Here is an 18898-nt window from a genome sequence, read left to right as displayed (position 1 = left end):
TTAAAAAATCTACCAAAAATCAGATAATTATCCAATCAATACGAAATTTTCAGCGATTATTAAAAGAATGAACTTTATAACAGTGTACTACGATATATATATATATATATATATATATATATATATATATATATATATATATATATATATATATATATAAATATAATGTGATTTACAATTTAAAAAAAAAAATTTTTTAATTTAAAAATCAAATTTCAATCAAATTAAAAATCAGTTTCATAAGAAGAAACAACAACAAAATCAATTATCTGTACGATCGTTTCGGAAATCCGTGCTTTTTATTGTAGTATACATGAAGTTATGTAGAACAATTATATATAGTTTTTTTGGTAAGCACGGTCTCCTCATCAGCAAATTTAGGAGGATTTTTATTGAATTTAAAAAGACACCATAAATAAACCTCGCATTAAAAGTAAGGCAGATGAATCTTTTAGTTATATTATATATATATATATATATATATATATATATATATATATATATATATATTATATATTTGGTTATTATAGATAATTATAATAAAATATAGATTATTATAATAAAATAAAAAGCTATAGCAAACATCTAAATGACTACTTTAAACACAGTTCCTGATTTCAAAAAAAGAAAAACTAAAAGATTCATCTGCCTTACTTTTAATGCTAGGTTTATTTATGGTGTCTTTTAAATTCAATAAAAATCCTCCTAAATTTGTTGATGAGGAGACCGTGCTTACCAAAAAAACTATATATAATTGTTCTACATAACTTCATGTATACTACAATAAAAAGCACGGATTTCCGAAACGATCGTACAGATAATTGATTTTGTTGTTGTTCCTTCTTATGAAACTGATTTTTAATTTGATTGAAATTTTATTTTTAAATTAAAAATTTTTTTTTTTAATTTTTAAATTTTAAATTGTAAATCACATTACTTAATATTGAATTAGCTCTAGGACATTTAACTATCGAGCTTATTATATATCTAAATTACAACGAGCACTTTCTATTTCCTGTATTTTAATTAAACTAGTAATTTCACTGTTTCATTAAAATACACTTAGCTCTTTAGACTATTGTTCTAATCTCCTTTAAATTATATATATATATATATATATATATATATTTTTTTTTTTTTTTTTTTTTTTTTTTTTTGCTTACAAAACCCCCCCTTGTTTTGAAGTGGGAACAAATATGCTTAAAATAATCATCTGAAGCTAAACAAAACATATTCCGTTGTTGTAAGGGACAGGATTATAGATTTAAAAAAAAAAAAAAAAAAAAAAAACACTTGTTTACATACCTTATTTTGACGTCTGAATATCAGAACTTTGATTGTGTTTAATTATTCCGCTTTTGACTTTTGTAGTGTGAAATTCGAAGAATATGTTAAGTAAAATAATTAATTTAAGCTAAGCAAAAAAAAAAAAAATTTTTTTAAATATTTATACGAAAAAAGCCATTTTAAAATCTTTGATAAATAAATTAATAATTTTTTTTTAGCGAGCCGAATAATGCATGACCATTATTAAACAGGGAATTCTTTGAAGAATCGATACAAAAAAAAATCGATAAATATTGTGCCCTTTGTGTTAAAAAATATCATCAGTTTTTCGATCCCGCCTTTCGACTACGGTGAACCATACGCGCTGAAATAATTTTGTTGAATCTCCATGACTGCCAAAACCGGTGCAAGCGTGAATCAGTACAATTTATGTTGGTCAACACTCACATAGAAACGAGACGTTTCTCTTTTCATTGCGAGACAAAATTATGGATGGTAAACAAAAATTTATTATTTTTATTATTACACGTGTTTATTTTTATTTTACCGAAACTATAGTGGACATTTGTTCGTCCGTCTGCCATAAACGAAACTTTATAGTGAAAAATTAATTTTAAACAGTACTTTTTTTATACTGCGAAAAATACGCACCGTAAAAAAAATTATTAAACCTTAGGTGAAAGTGCAGAATAGTTGAACACCCCCCTCCATGTTAAGAATGGCATTCTAAATAAAGTTATTATTTTAGTATGGCCCGTACACTTGCAGTGTCAAAATTACTCAAAAGGAAGCTTAGAATAAATTCTTGTCAAATTGCCGATGTTGTCCAACAGAGCACTTGTTTTTCTAAAGTTGATTTAAATTGGTTTTCGGGTGTGTTATGACTGAATATCACACTTAAAATTGTGAATTATGTGTGAATCTCTTGAAAAACCTGTCAGAAAGAAGCCCCCCCTCACCCCCCACCATTTTGGGGAGCCTGAGCCCCCCACACGCGTACACATTAAAACGCGAACTCATCAAAATGGTCACCCATCTGGTACTGGCTAGCCTCAGGGTTGCTTATGTAGTTTAGTTTAATTTTTATTCTGCTTCGAATTCCCCCCCCCATTTGGGGGGAAGCCTGCCCCCCCCCCCACACACATGCATATTAAAAACCAAACTCATCAAAATGGTCACCCATCTGGTACTGGCTAGCCTCGGGGTTGCTTATTTTGTCAAAAAAACCCTACAGTTCTTCCTCGTTCAATGAAGGAGAAATCTTTCTAGACTGGGTCAATTTTAATTTTTATTCCGCTTTACCCCCCCCCCCCATTTTGGGGAGCCTAACCCCCACACATACACATTAAAAAACCAAACTCATACAAATGGTCACCCATCTGGTACTGGCCAGCCTCAGCGTTAATAATACATTGAAATTTTCGTCACTGAAAAATAAGTTTTTTGGGGCCTGTTTGGTCTTCCATAGTTTGCTTTTTATTAAACACAAACGTAAATATTGTCGATCTGGACTCTAGATTGATGCGAAGTAACTGGTTGCCTATATGAATAAGTGGAATTATTTGAAATCCAGGTACTTATAATATTTTTGCATATATTCATAGAAAATCACCCTAAATCTTAGTTAGACTAAAAATAAACAACTTAATTCTTTCAAAAACCTTTTTTTATATAAATATTTATATATGCTTTTTGTGCAAGACAAAAAATGTCAATTAACTTTTGGGGAAATTTTAACATTTAAAATTTAATTAAAAATAGTAGAAAAAGTTTTACATCATTCAGCTTTCTATATGATAAAATTCAGGATTTTATCTTTCTGGGGAAAAAAAGTTACTCAGAAATCATGGTTTTTAATAAATGTAATTTCGTTTTAAAAAACAAAAACAACTTCATTTTTCGGCCATTTTTGGCGGTGCCTAAATATAATTAAGTAATTAAGAAACTTTAAGTCAGTAAAAGTGAACAGAAGTAATTTGTGGCTGAATGATAATTTTGATTGAGAAAAAAAATTTAATATAGAGATACGAAAATATGTAAATATAAAAAAAATTAACTTTTGAAGGATGAGATCTAGGTGAAATATTTTCTCATGTTTTTCCTTATAAGGAAATGGATTCCATATTGTTCATTGCTTTTTATTCAATACGTCTTATGTACTGGCGTAGCTAGGGGGGGGTGTTGGGGCGGGCCGCCCCGGGCGGCACACCTGAGGGGGCGGCATTTTGAGAGAGTAAAAATACAAAGTAGAATAAATAAATTAAAATAAACAAAAGCTAACAAAAAATATGAAATTTTATACCAAAAAGGTTGTAAAAAATCGGAATTTGGGGGGGTATCGGAATCAGAAAAAATGTGTCCCTATTTTCTGAGCGTCAGGGGGCGGCATAGGGCGGTATTTTGAGATGGTAAAAGGGGAAAATCGAAAAAAATGTTAACAAAAAATCTGAAATTTTATATCGAAAAGGTTGTAAAAAATGGGAACTTTTGTAGTTATTGGAATCGCAAAAAGGTGTCCCTATTTTGCGAGCGGCATATGTCAGGGGGCGGCATTTTGAGAGAGTAAAAATGGAAAGTAGAAAAAAATAAATAAATATAAACAAAATCTAACAAAAAATCTGACATTTTATACTGAAAAGTTGTAAAAAATCGGAAATTTTTGAGGTATCAGAATCAGAAAAATGTGTCTCTTATTTACGAGCAGCACATGTCAGGGCGGCATTTTGAGAGGATAAAAATAAAAAATAGAAAAAATATATAAAAGCTAACAAAAAATCTGAAATTTTATACCGAAAGTTTGTAAAAATCTGAAGTATTGGAGGTATCGGAATCGGAAAAATGTGTCCCTATTTTACGATTCCAAAACCGATTCTTTTAAATTTTTAATTTAATTTTTCATTATTGGTACTAATTATAAATATTTATTATTTTTAAATTATCACTAAAACTAAATTGAGAATAACCTCAAAATACGATGTAAATTTATTTTATTTGTAAAACGATTTTTTTAAGTTGCATAAATTCTCAATGCAACCTTTCAAAGAAATCAGTTGCTTTACATGTTCTGAAAAATGTTGAAAAATGAAACAGCAACAGTCTTTGCAGCCCGCGGCGATCGTAAGATTTGCTGGATTTTCCCCACATTAAAAACCGGCCTTGTGTCTAACTCTGCCCTCGTGGAGAGGCAAGTAAATGGGAACAATCGGCAGTCGTTGCCAAACCGACCTTAGCTCTAATTGTACACAAGATCTAATTTTAAACAAGACCATTGCTATATTCGCTTACGGCCGTTTGCCATTTTCGGCTCTCATTATGCTCAACATTATGGGAGCATTATAATAAATACGTATTTATTTTATGACTATATATGTGCATATACACATATATTTATACATACATATACATACATACGTGCATATATACATATATACACACATACACATATAAATACGCATATATACATACATATATATGTATATATATGTATATATACATATATGTATATATATACATATATAATATAAATATATACATACATACATGTAGATACATACATATATATATATAAACAAATATATATAAATATATCCTTCAAGATTGAGGCAATGTTTTTTGTTTTAATCTAGGTTGAACTTTCTCTACATTAAAAACCGATCTTGAAATGAATTAAAGCAATTTATTCTCAATTAATGGAAATTTTGAAAACTCCAAACGCAATTGTAAATTATTACTTGATAAATAGTTTAACAGTTTGGAGTTTTCAAAATTTCCATTAATTGAGAATAAATTGCTTTAATTCATTTCAATCACTAAGTTTAAAAAATGCAAGCATTAATTATTTCTGGAGATATACTCAGTGACCGGCTGACCTAACAGGATAGGGCCAAGCCCAGGCTTCGGCCAAGCACCAAAAAAACAAAATGACCTCAGAAAGATTTCATACTTAATGGGGAACTTTCATATAAATTTTTATCGAATAGGTGCGAAAAGAAAGTTGGATATTTGGGTGTATATACACCGACATCAAAGAGGAAATAACATTAGATGCGAAAGTTTGAATTCATTAATTTTATTACTGTCCAATTCATGAGGCTAAGACTTTGAAAGTATCAAACGTTTGTTTTTGTAGCATACTTTTTATAACTCCTTGTAAACTTTACAATTGCTAGCTGGGGGATCGGACAAAATCACCCCGGGCAACCCCCACCATCTACTTAAAACAAAAGGAAAACAGATAAAATCTCAAATGAATAAAAAAATATTAAAAATCAGTTTTCATATTTTAATTTTAATTTAATTGAATTTAGGAAAATTAGATACCGTAGAACTAATTTTCGCAAGGTATGAAAATTAAGCAACTACAGAATAAATGTTAGCTTAATAATAATGGACCAGTTTTCCTACCTAGCAAAAAATGGACGAATTTTCCGGTCACGCACATGCCGGGGGGGGGGGGCAAATTTTACTACCGCCCCGGGCAGCAAAAGGTCTAGCTACGCCACTGGTCTTATGAAAGGTTGTTCTTGTTAAAATTTTCAAACGATATAGGCTTTGAATTTGTCTGAATAGTCTTGAAACAATTATAACTAACGATGAAATACACTATTTGTTGCTATTAATCTATTCCTTGGTGCCTTGATTTTGTTAAAACGATATATAACTGCGTCAATCGCATTATTGCAGATTAATAAAATATGTACGAGCCTTTTTCAATCCTCGCACAAAACACACATTCATATTTCAAGCTGTCATATACATACGCGCACACATACACGCCCACGTCCACACACGTACACATATTCACGTCCACACACTCAGATTCACGTATATATACATACACGCTTACGTATACACATGTACGCGCACACGAGCGCACACATAGATGACGTCACTTCCGCTTTCTAAGGAAATACACATGCGCAAAGACACTCCGGAAACGAGTATAAAACAAGGAGACAAGCTGTTTCTAATCCATTTAGGGCTAGCTCTCGGCTAGAGAGGTTGGGCTAACCAACCGCCTCCCCTTCGGGAGGCTCGCGCACGTCAACACCCCTGCAACTATGTATGGGGCACGAGCTAACGGACTGTATACACCGTCTCACTCTTTCTCTCTCCATCTACTACTGGTCCCTAAGAACACATTCGCGTACCTGACTGCTAACTTATGTCGACTCTCATATCCACTCTTTTGTCTACACGCTGGACTATCATTCTCAGTTCTCACTACAACATTTATTTCTCTTCCCACGCGCGAACAAACAATAGTGACCCGAACACATTTCCTTTTCTTGCTACAACACCAGTCCTGCAACGAACATTGGTAACATACGCGCGGACATGTTATAACTAAAACGTTCATTTCTTTCAACAGCAAATAAACGACGTTTATCTTATCCATAAATTGTGTCTTTGTTTCCTTCAATTCCCATTCGTTTCATTATTTTCTTGTGGCGAGCTAGGGTATTATACTCTGGTCTGCTACAAATATCAATACTTGACTATATATGTACGGCACAACAAAATAAAAATCATACCTGTTTTGCGGATACGTAAAAGAAATTGAAGGTGTTTGTAAGGCTGTCGGGTGTTGGGAAATTTGCGAGCGCATATGCGTGTGTGTGGGGGGGATAGGAATATATAGAGAGAGGAGTAGTAAGTAAGCTTGAACCCGTAACGCGCCAGAGGAATAAGAGATGAAAAAAAAAGCAAACTGTCTTGTCGATCAGCTTACAGTGGTTGTGACATCACGGGCTGTTTAAATAACGCCTTGTATATGCAAGGTCGTTTACAAAAACAATGTCAGCGAAAAACTTACCCTCCCTGTATAAAAGTGCCCAGTTGAGGTAGAAGAAATTAATGTTTTCGGCCAATTTTTTGGTATATGTCGTTCGAAGTATCTAGCTTTCAAATGATACCGATCTCGTGAAAATCCGTTGCCTCTGTCGAAAATTTTTGCGAAACATTATGGAACTCACAAAAAATTGTAAAAAAGTTTTCTGAAAAAGAAATAAAATAAAATAACCAACACAGTCATGGAGGTGGGGTGCATGTGCGAACTCTAATCTAAGGCCGGGAGTTAAGATATTTGAAAGAGTTCTCGAGAACCGGATGGACCGTGGATAGAGCGGAGAATGTCGCTGAGAATCCAGTCCAGGTTTTTTTTTTTTTTTTTTCTTTTTTTTAGATTAAAAGCTAACTCGGCTTTAAATATGGAACCAATGCGGCCGAGATGAAATTTTAAATGATTCACGTCGAACCTGAAAAATTAAAAGTCGCGTAGAAAATTGAAAAGCGTTGTCAAAGAGAGGTGTGTCTAGCGGAGTAGTGAGAGCTAGGTGTGTCTAGCGGACTGTTGAGCGCTAGCTGTGTCTAGTGGACTGTTGAGCGCTAGCTGTGTCTAGTGGACTGTTGAGCGCTAGCTGTGTCTAGCGGAGTGTTGAGCACTAGCTGTGTCTAGCAAAGACGGATACTACTTCCCTACCCAGTTTATGATCATGAGATCAGGGGGTGGGGCGTGTAGTGAAAACTAGTGTGAATGCAGTCACGGAGGTGGACTGCATGTGCGTACTCGAAACCCGAGCGATGGGACACGAGAAGGCGACAAATCATCAGGTTCGATAGCGCATTAATTTGCATAAATGAGATAATCTAAGGCCGGAAGTTAAGATATTTGACAGAGTCGAGCCGTTGAGTTCTCGAGAACCGGATTGACCGTGGTTAGAGCGGAGAATGTCTCTGAGAATCCAGTCCAGGTTTTTTTTTAGATTAGAATCCCTGATATTTATATCTTTATTATTTTTTTTTTCATTAAATACAAAGTCGAAGACAAAACCTTATCTTAGCCGTGAGGAAAACCCCACCTCCCACTTCTTTTCATTTGATACCATCGCAACGAACGCTACGGGCTTTTCTAGTTTGGCGTCAGTCTGTCTGAAGCGATATATCACATTTCAGAATCTTCAAAGGAAAGCAGAGTGGGAAAGCCGCGTCAGAAACGCATTTAGGCAACCAGTTTAAAACTATCCTGCATGCACGGGATGAAAGACATGTTTCCAATATAAGAAACGAAAAAAAAATCAATTTCCAACTGGTTGTTGTAAAAGGAAAATAACTCTTTCGAAATCTCATCAATCCTATTGAATTTAATAATCGTTGTTCAATTGCCTGGCGAATTGAGCTTGTAAACGGTAACGAATAAGACTCCGAGGTATAATAATTTTGTTCGAACTTTTGAAGAATTGCACTTAGACCCTTTGTAATTTATACGGTAGTCGCAGAAGTTTCCATACACCAACGAAAAAGAAAACGTCTTCTTTTCTGACTGTTAACCGAACATGTTGATTTGAAGATATTATGCATCCATAAAACTACAGGTAGCCAAACTTTATTACTTTATTTCTATTCTTCACTGTTTTAACTTCTGGTAACCTACACTCAATCGTAGTTTGTCGAACACAGCTTTTTCGAAAATATCGTCCTGAGCCATAATACGGTCTCCATACGGAACGTGAATCTGAAACATGGTTTTAACTATATTTTAGAAGGAAACTAAACACTAGTTTGATCTTGGTAATTAGTTCGTATTTGATATTGAAGCAGTGTGGTTGGTTTCTTTTTCAACTCGCCCTACACATATTTGGGCGTCACAATTAGGTGAGTTGAGGACCAGATATTGGGACTAGTCAAATTGTGGAATTTATTATGCAGCTACTTCTGGGTTTTCTCAAAGGTGTAACAAGAGCCGAGTCTTGGCCTGCCACAATCATTTTCTCTATACACCGCTTGACAAGAGCGTACAGTAAATCAATATATTTATTGAATTTTGTAGTCGCATAAATACATATTGTTGTTGTATGTGAAAAGGTTTTGATTTCCTTTCATTTGACAACAAATTATTATAGGGGTTGGTCTTCCGGTTTACGTCAAGGTTAGCTCCTATAAGTAGGCCTAGATAAACTAGTTGAGAAGGTTACATGATAATGAGTCTGCAATGTTCCACTATGCTAAGATGCTGGATTACGATTGGCTGCTAACCCATCAATTGGTAATCTATTATAGGACTTTTATACTGGTAAGTGCCAATTTGATTCTTTAATATGCGAGCGTGATGTTTCTTGGAGAAAACTTAGTTCCTTCTTGTCTGTTTGATTGTGAGGAACGAAGCTGAATTAAAAAAAAATTTAATTTTTAAATTTAATGATGCTGTGTAGTGTCATTCTCTGGTTTGCAACACTGATGTATCAAGTGTATGAGGAAACCAAGCTGTTGTTGATTAAATTTATTAGGTTTTATCATTGCTTGTCATCAAATTATTAATAAAGTGTATTTGTTTTAATCGTAATTTATAAACTTTAACATGTATTGGATATTTAGGCTGCGTGTACCAAGAAATTATTTTGACAAAAGTGTACTCCTGGCAACAGATTCAAGAAGCAACAAAATTATTGAATGTACCAAAAGATCATTTGAATAAAAATTATCAACCTTACATAAACAAAACAATCAAATTATCAAACGTACCAAAAGGTCATTTGAATAATAAAAAAAATATGAACCTGGAGAACGTCAAGAAGACAATTTAAAGGTAAGATTGAAAGGTCATTTTTAGCAAAAGTTTACACAGGTGTAATCAAAGTTAGGTCAATTCTGTGAAATGATAATAAACGAATAACACGGAGTGGGGCTACAATGATAATGCTGTCCCAAGGGTGCTTTTCACGTAGTCACATGGTTATCATTCAAACACAGTGTTATCATTATGGTCACCTTCTCAGCTATATTTTGAAAAAAAAAATCAATTTTCGTTCAGTAAAACCGAAGTTATAAAATTACTGCGCTAAAAAATTCTCAGAATTTGTAAGGAACGAAGTGACGTTTTTATTGGCTTGGTTACCAAAGCAACCCAATCTGTTACGCTACCTCAAATCGGCTTGAACTGCGGAGATGATGACGTCATAGCATATTAAAAAAACTGTCGCTAATAATTCACCACTCTCGATCTGACTCTCAGCTGTACTGTCGCTAATAATTCACATGTAACAAGTGAAACAGAGAGAGAACATATTTCAAAGCAAAGCCTGATAAAAAATCATTAATTACATAGAAAAATGCGAGCATGAAAAGAAATATGGTTAAGATTCAAACGTGGAAATGTGAAAGGACTAGTTGTTAAAACTGGAAAAGAAAAATATACATTTATAACTTTAAATATTGCGGTACTAAGAATTGATTATATAATGTTAGATTGAATTTTTTTTAATTTTCTTAATGCTGCAATATTTTAAGTTATAAATTTATTATTTTTTACTAAAATATCTTGTCTTTTTCTTTTCCGGTTTTAACACCTAGTCCTTTTCCTTTCCCGTGTTTAAATCTTAACCATATTGCGTTTCATGCTCGCATTTTTCACTGTAATATAATAATAACTGAAAAGGATGTTGTTGATTCAGGGTTTCCGTCAGAGAAGAATCAACCTGTGGAATTCCCATGCGTGTATCTCCCTTATAACATCCAACCATCCATATCTGTCATCGGCAATAACGATATAATATTGTCATATTTTCATATATCTGCGTGTCGTCATTCTCTTAAACACAGCAGAAATATAACGCATACAAATCCCGATTCTACAATATTAACGGCGTGAGTGATCAGACACGAGCCACACCCTTAAATAAAACCACTTTAAAAAGAAATTAGATTTTTCTTACAAAAACTTGCTCCCAGAACCATAAGAATGGCTGTCATGTGACATTCTTTCAACTACGTTTGCCACACCTTGATTAAAATCCCCTTCTCGCGCTAAAATAAAACCATTTGTTTGAAGCCGATAAAATGTAATTTAAGCTCAGTTCATCAAGAAATTAAGTTTGAAAAATTAGCATACGATTAGCAAGAGGACAACGTTTCCACCTCCGTCGCCCCCTTGGGGCTCTAGAGGCTACTAGTGATTTTCAACTCACACACATACGCTTATGCACTCTAGCAAAAAGCTCAACTTATGCGCGCACATACATCGTATGTGCGTAGTTACGCATTGATAAAAGGTCACACACACATACATGCATACATTTACGCATCCTACACACACCAAACACCTATACCGTTGCAAAATTATAAACTTTTCTAACTGAGCATTTCAAATGAAAAATTACTTAAAATATCTTATAAATTTTGTGCATAAATAACTTGCGTTCGTTAATGTTTTCTTCATTCAACTTTCATCCATGCTTGTAATCTTTTTCTTTTGATAAAAGATTACCAACGTAAATCATAGCATTTTCTCTGGGATACAATTTCAACAAGCTAGGATCCACACTACTATAATTTATTCCAGATTTGACAAAAGATTAAAATATCCGACTTGTTTACGAATAATCCGAAATGCATTCTGGTGAATTTAATTTCGCAATTAAATTAATTTACAAAGGATTGTTTTATTATTAGAGTTTTGTTTCAATAAATATTCGATTAATAGTATAAAAATAACAGCAATTCAATGTGTTTACACGAGAAATATGTATACGGGAATTGATTTCTTAATTTGATTAAGAAAGGAGGAAGCAGAAATTACGAGTTGTTCGATGATGTCCACAGATTATTTTTTTATTCATTCCGTTCGTTTGACTTGTGATTTCCTATATGACTTCACGCGTTTAAACAAATAAAATCGCACTCATTGTTTCAGGTTCCTCTCCTGTCTCAGTCCATCTGCAAATATACGACTCAGCCATCTGGAAACAAAGTCGATTGGCCATCTGCGCGTTTGTCATGTAATAAAGAAAAATTCGGACGTCAGGCGGAGGGAGCGGGGAGACTAGACTGTTTACACGAACGGCAGGAAAACGGGCAAAAGAATAAACAAAGAATCTGTTGAGTAACAGTAACAGACTATCTATTATACAAAACGAGTTTGTGTGTGTGTGTGTGTCCACACTAAATATACAATTAGAAATGTCACATGCGCTACTTTAGTATGATCTTCAGCTGGTTATAAAAACAGAAATTAATATTCGTTCACTTGATCACACAGAAAATGAAAATATACACACTTCTAACCTTTTGTGTCTGTCTGGACATTCTACAAATGAGAAAATTTAACTTTCAAAAATAGATATGAACAACTGTCTCATACCAGTTATCTTTAAAACCGTTGTAAAATTCTTATGTTTACAAACACGCACACATTATATATATATATATATATATATATATATATATATATATATATATATATATATATATACTCGTGGACTTAAAATTATTCCGGCTTATCTTCAGAACGAAACTAGTATATTTTTAATAAACAAGTTTTTCATGAATCTTATGGCTTTTTAGGATTTCTATTTTTTCAACAACTTTTATCAATTCAAGAGAGAAAAAATTCCAACTGCATGTTTTTTACAGAGGAAGAGATAAGCTGTCTCTGATGAGTTGTTTGGTGTTTTTCTATCATTTAAGGAAACGCGTGTAAGACAATAAAATTATGTAAGTAAATGTAAATACATATTTGGAATGTTCACTACTAATTATATATATATATATATATATATATATATATATATATATATATATATATATATATAATCACTTATAAGAACTACTTTCTAGATTATTCTACATGCGATATCAACTTTCGTTTCATTGCATTTTATTTTGGAGTACACCCATTTCCCACTGGATTATCCTCCAAGAATTCGAGTTGTTTTACACGTTAATTTTCTTGTCTTGTTTTTCTTACTTTTACCTTATTTTCCGTACTTAATTTATCCTATCTTATTTATATTCTTTAATATATTTTCTCTCCGTTTTTTTTTTTTTTAAAGAATATTTAAAAAATTTTAAGATTTTTAAAACATTGTTTACATTTCTGTCGTGCAGTATCTGAACATAAAGACAATGTGGGTTCTCCCACGACTGGCGATAAACGAGGGAGCCCAGTTCCAGAGTTACTTAGTGTGCCGACACGACGCATCACGTTTTCTATTTGCGGTAAATTAGTATGACATTTATCTGTCTATGGATAGCTTCGAGTGGTAACAGGAGTACTAAAAAGACGAGCGACAACAGTAATATAAGATGGTGGATGAAGATTATCGCAAGCAAATCATGGCTGAAATGTTGTAGGAACGACGCTTCCCGGGCGAATGGTTTATATCCAGACAAATTAAATGTACGGTTTAACGCTGGTTTTTTAGCAATAGGTGTCGTGTTGAAAAGATTTAGTACTGTTTTAGAACATTTTAAAAAAAATTTTTACATGGAGGTCACTACTTTTCAAAGCCAGGAAACCACTCGGGGATAAGGGTTGTTGCGTGTACAGTAATCAATGGGATATTATCTTAGTAATCATTAGTATTGGAGATTTGATAAAGTGTCTTTCTTAAGGGGGGGATTCATCAGGAATTTGTTTGTGTTGGACTTGAAGACATCCAAGTTGTAGTCAGGTGGGAAACAGGCAAATGGAAGAGAGTTCCACAGGCGTGCACTTCTAAGAAAGAAGATTTGTTTGTGGAATCTACGTTTTGATTTAGGCACAGATAAAGAGTGGGGAAAATTACTGACAGTGGTTTCAGCTAGACGGGTGTTTTTCATAAAAGATTGGAGCTCGGAAGAGCACTTGCCATGGAAACAACGATAAAACAAAGACAGGCTCACAACGACCTTGGCAACAGACTTGATGTACATCTTCCATTTCAGATCAGGGATAAAGGTCAAACCCAGAAGCTTGTCAAAACATGGAGCCTTCCCAAGACGAGAGCCATCCATTTCAATTGATACCAGATGGGGATCAGAGCGTTGATGATGTAAAGATAGGAGCTTGGTTTTAGATGCATTAAAAGTAACCAGCCACCTCTTCACCCACTGTACCACACGCTCAATATCAAAGGAGAGAGATAAATTTGTCATTTACGGCCTTTGATGTGTTGCCATAGATGGTCGTGCCATCAGCATAGATGTCAACGAATAATTTAAGTATGTGTTTTGGGATATCATTGATGTAGATCAGGAAGAGAGTTGGACTCAGGATGGACCCGAGGGACTCCAGCATTAATACTGTGGGCCTCTGATTTCTGCCCATCAACCACTACTCTTATGAGCCTATCAGAGAGAAATGATTTAATTGAGAAAACATTTCCAGTTATACCGTAGCTGGAAATCTTGTGACGTAGGCCTTTATGCCATACCTTATCGAAGGCCTTTGATATGTCAAGAGCAATTGCCTTAGAAAGGAAGCCTTTCTCGAGAGATTCACTAATCCTATGAGATATAACCGTCAACACATCTGCTGTAAATCCAGCAGAACGGAAACCATATTGCATGTCACTAAGGAGGTTATTTCTGCTGAGGTGGTTGATTACTTCTCTATTTAATATGGATTCCAGCAACTTACTCATGACACACAGGGGACTTATTGGTCTTTACTGAGAGGGAGATGACTTATCACCAGAATTCTTAAATACAGGGCATACTGAGGAGGTTTTCCAGGGTGTTGGGAAGTACTTCTTCTTAAGGCAACGCTTAAACAGTTTTGTAAGTATGGGGGTAAGTTCTGTTTAAGCTTTTTCAACACTAAAATTGGAATGCCGTCAGGGCCAGTTGCTTTACTGGAATCAAGGTTCTTGATTAGCTTTGCGACATCACGCACAGGTATTTGTATGTTGCATAGCATGTTGTCAGTTATAGATGGAAATACGGGGAGTTGATGGCCTTCGTTGCATAGGGTAGAATTAGCTGCAAAGTTCTTGGCAAATAGTTTGGCCTTGTCTGATGCTGACGAGATGACCTCCGGTCCATTGATGATGGTTGGGATAGAACGCATGCGTCTGTTCAGGATCCTGTTTGCTATTTGCCAAAACTGGTGGGAACCAAGCTGCTGCTCAGCTACTTTCGATTTAACGGACTGAGCATTTAGCTTTTTCATTTTTTTATTACTCTTTTACAGTGGTTCCTGGCAGTCCTGAAAGCAGCTTTAGTCTCAGTACGTCTATTACGTTGGTAGCTATGGAAAAAGTGATTTCTGTGCGCAATGGCAGCAGCACATTCTGGAGAGAACCATGGCTGGCTGTTAGGTTTTTGTTGGAATCTTTTGGATGGTATGAATCTGTCTATGCCTACAATTAACCATTCGGTCAGGTCAGACACTATAGAGGACACATCCTTTTTAAACATGGAATGCAGAGGTAGATCAGATATAAATGTACTGAAGCTATCCCAGTCAGCCATAGAGTATCGATATACAGTCCGGTGGAGAGGTACGTCTGAAGTCTTATTACATTTCATTTCATGCTGCTCAGCATATCAATTTGGCTGAACCTGATGCTATATTAAAATGCCATCATTTTGTACTGAAGTGGCAGGCCAGCATCGTGCATCTCTGCATTGACTCATTGTGCGTTTACCACTGGTTGATAGACTAGAGGCCAGAGTTAGGATTAAAGCCACAAGTGAAATGTTGGTACGAAGGAGTAGTCTAGTTGACAAATGCAACTTGCAAGTTCATATTACCTTAGTTCCATCTGGCTGATAAACTGACGAATATCAAAGAGATGGATTGATATGAGGTAAGGATCTAATCCTCTGCAACTGATATACGCAATCTTAATAGATTAATTGACACCGTGTAATACACTAGAAGAGTTGACATCCAGAAATTCCTTGAACCATATATTGTGTCTAAAGAGCGTGTCTTGCAACTACAAAACCATCGATGAAGGCAGCCATACATTTATGCGAACAGTTTCAACAAATTGATCTAGCAACAGTCCAGTGGCGAAAAAGGAAAGCTCGACTGGCAACTGGTGTAATGCATTATAATGGTAACAATTTCTTGGCCTTAACGAATTGTGGCCCAACACATTTCACGGTCTGTTGCATCGAGCGTCATTTTCTTTTTCTTTAAATGTTCCCCTTCACCGCTTGAAATCTTGACTGATAAGACTTCTACATTTCCCTGTCAAGAATTTCAAAAATTCGCAAGCGAATGGGGTGGGTAGAATGTGTTACCATTGCACATATTTTGCGGAAGGTAACAGGATAGAGGAGCGGGGTCACTGCACAGTCTAAAGAATTGCAGCCAGAATGCAGTGTTCGATTCCAGACGATTTGAGACGTTGAGAGTTGGTGTCGTGAATTACAGTTTAAGTTGGGGAGTTGAAACGAATTGTGACAATGAAAATAAGTTGACATTTTTTTGTTTGTTTACAATCACTAACACATATCTTTTACTTGTTAAACGAAGATGATTAATAAAATTAATATAAAATGCTAGAATAGGACTTCGTCATTGAATTTACCTTGTAATAAATGTCTTATTTCTACTATATCCTTTAATGCTAAAGTTGCGTGCCATTCAGTCATTTCTTTCATGTCATTTTCTCATAAAGGCAATATTTTCTTTGTCAAAAGCAGACTAGACATGCAAATGAAACGCTTATTCAAAAATTCCAGTGTGGCGTGAATATCAAGTTTCTCAAAACTATCTTTACCTTCACAGATATGGACTTCGGTACACTGACATTTTCGTATCATTCACCCATATGTATTCACAAGTCCAACTTCACTTTTCCATACTTCAAAATATTCAATTAATTTCATCAACCATTTGTTTGACAACAAAAATCTCACCTCAACTTATTCATATTATTAGGTTGGTGCAAAAATAATGTTTTTTTACGTTCAACTTCAAAAGGTCATAACTCCTTTCATAATAAACTTTATTAATGGAAATAAGAACCATTAGAATCAACACATTTTTGCCAACAAGAAACAAGTTTATCCCATTAGCATAGAAATACGGAATTCTGGAAGTGATGAAGTCATTGAAGGCTGATTCAGCATCATCTCGGCTTTTGAAGCATTTTTCGCACAGGAAGTTGTCGAGATCTTTGAAAAAGTGATAATTGGTGGACGAGAGGTCTGGTGAATATAGCGGATGAAGCAAAGTCTCATAGCTCAATTCATTCAGCTTCTGCAGGGTCAGTTGAGTAACATGCGGACGAGCGTTGTCATGGAGGAGAATTGGTCCCTTAATATTGACCAATCTCGGGCACATATGTTGGAGCTTCTGGTGCATTTCGTCAATTTGTCGGCAATTCTTCTCCGCCGTAATCGTTTCGCTCGGATTCAAGAAGCCTATGATGGACGAGACCGGCCGCAAACCACCAAACAGTCACCATAACCGTTTTTTGGTGCAATTTCAGCTTCGGGAAGTGTTGTAGAGCTTCTCCGGCATCCAACCACTATGCCGAACGTCGCCGGCTGTCATAAGGGATCCACTTCTCATCACACGTCACAATCCGCTCGAAAAAATGGGTCGTGTTTGTTGCGTAGAAGGAGCATAGAAGACGCCTCAAAACGATGATTTATGTTTATTATTGTTCAATTCATGTCGCATACATTTATCCAACTTTTTTGACTTCCTATTTGCTTGAGTGGTCGACCTCGAGTTCAAGAGCAACTTCTCGTATGATTTTGCAAGGATCAGCTTCAATTAAGGCTTTCGAATGTTCGTTATCAACCGCAGTTGGCCGGCCGCGACCATCTTCATCTTCGAGGCTCTCATCACCATTGCGAAATTTCTTGAATCACCATTATGCCACATGTTCGTTAGTGGTTCCTGAGCCAAACGCATCGTTGATATCACAAGCTGTCTCGGCAGCTTTTCAGCTTAGTTTGAACTGAAACAAGAAAATTGTGCGGATTTTAATTTTGTCCATGCTGTCGAAAAGCCTGCAAAGATTCGATAGAGCGAAAAACGCGCTTCAAAATTCTATATAACATGGCTATTACATATATATATATATATATATATATATATATATATATATATATCAATGAATTAATTCAGAAATCACATAGAAAATAACACATGTGAGAAAACGATATTGTTTTTGCAACAACCTAATAAAACGTCTTCTTCGAAATTAATACCAAAGTTGGACTCATTTCTCATATGAACGTCAAAGCATCATATTTTCAAGTTAATAGACGCACGATTCTTTTTATATACTGCTTTATATCAGTCGAAATGCGATAACAGTCAGGAGGTTAATCTGCATATGTATTTTTGATAATGGACACATTATTAGTTAAATATTATCTGTTATTGTTTTTTTATTTAATAATTGATTTGATACAACAAATAGTTTTGTTTTCGAAATATTATTTGATTTCATGGACACATTTTTAATTTATGTTCAAATGTTCATTTCTTTAGAGAGGCCGTCTTGATGTCCAACAAATGAACAAGCAAATTGGTTGCAATTAAAAGATAAATACATCTGTTTCAACATTACCAAAATATTAAGATATGAATGAAATGTTAAATATTTTAAATTAGCAGAGCTACCCGGCGTTTCCCAGGGATTAGCAAATTTATTTTTCATCAAAAACAATTGATTTCCTGTGTCACATGCGAGGTAAATCTTAATGTAATAAATTTTCTCGAATCAACTATAACCTAAAGAGTTCTCATTTGGGTAAAACTATATAAGGTGCTTAAAAACGTTCTAAGAAAGCCACTTCTCCGGGCAAGAACTTTCATTTGCACTCTTAAAATGGGTCAGTTTTTGTACCGTATTTCAGGTTACTTGTATTTTCCGACAAAAAA

This window comes from Euprymna scolopes, chromosome 42 (assembly GCF_053919585.1).
Source record: "Euprymna scolopes isolate OS-2025 chromosome 42, ASM5391958v1, whole genome shotgun sequence".
Taxonomy (NCBI): Eukaryota; Metazoa; Mollusca; class Cephalopoda; order Sepiida; family Sepiolidae; genus Euprymna; species Euprymna scolopes.
Note: the sequence above shows the minus strand (reverse complement) of the source record.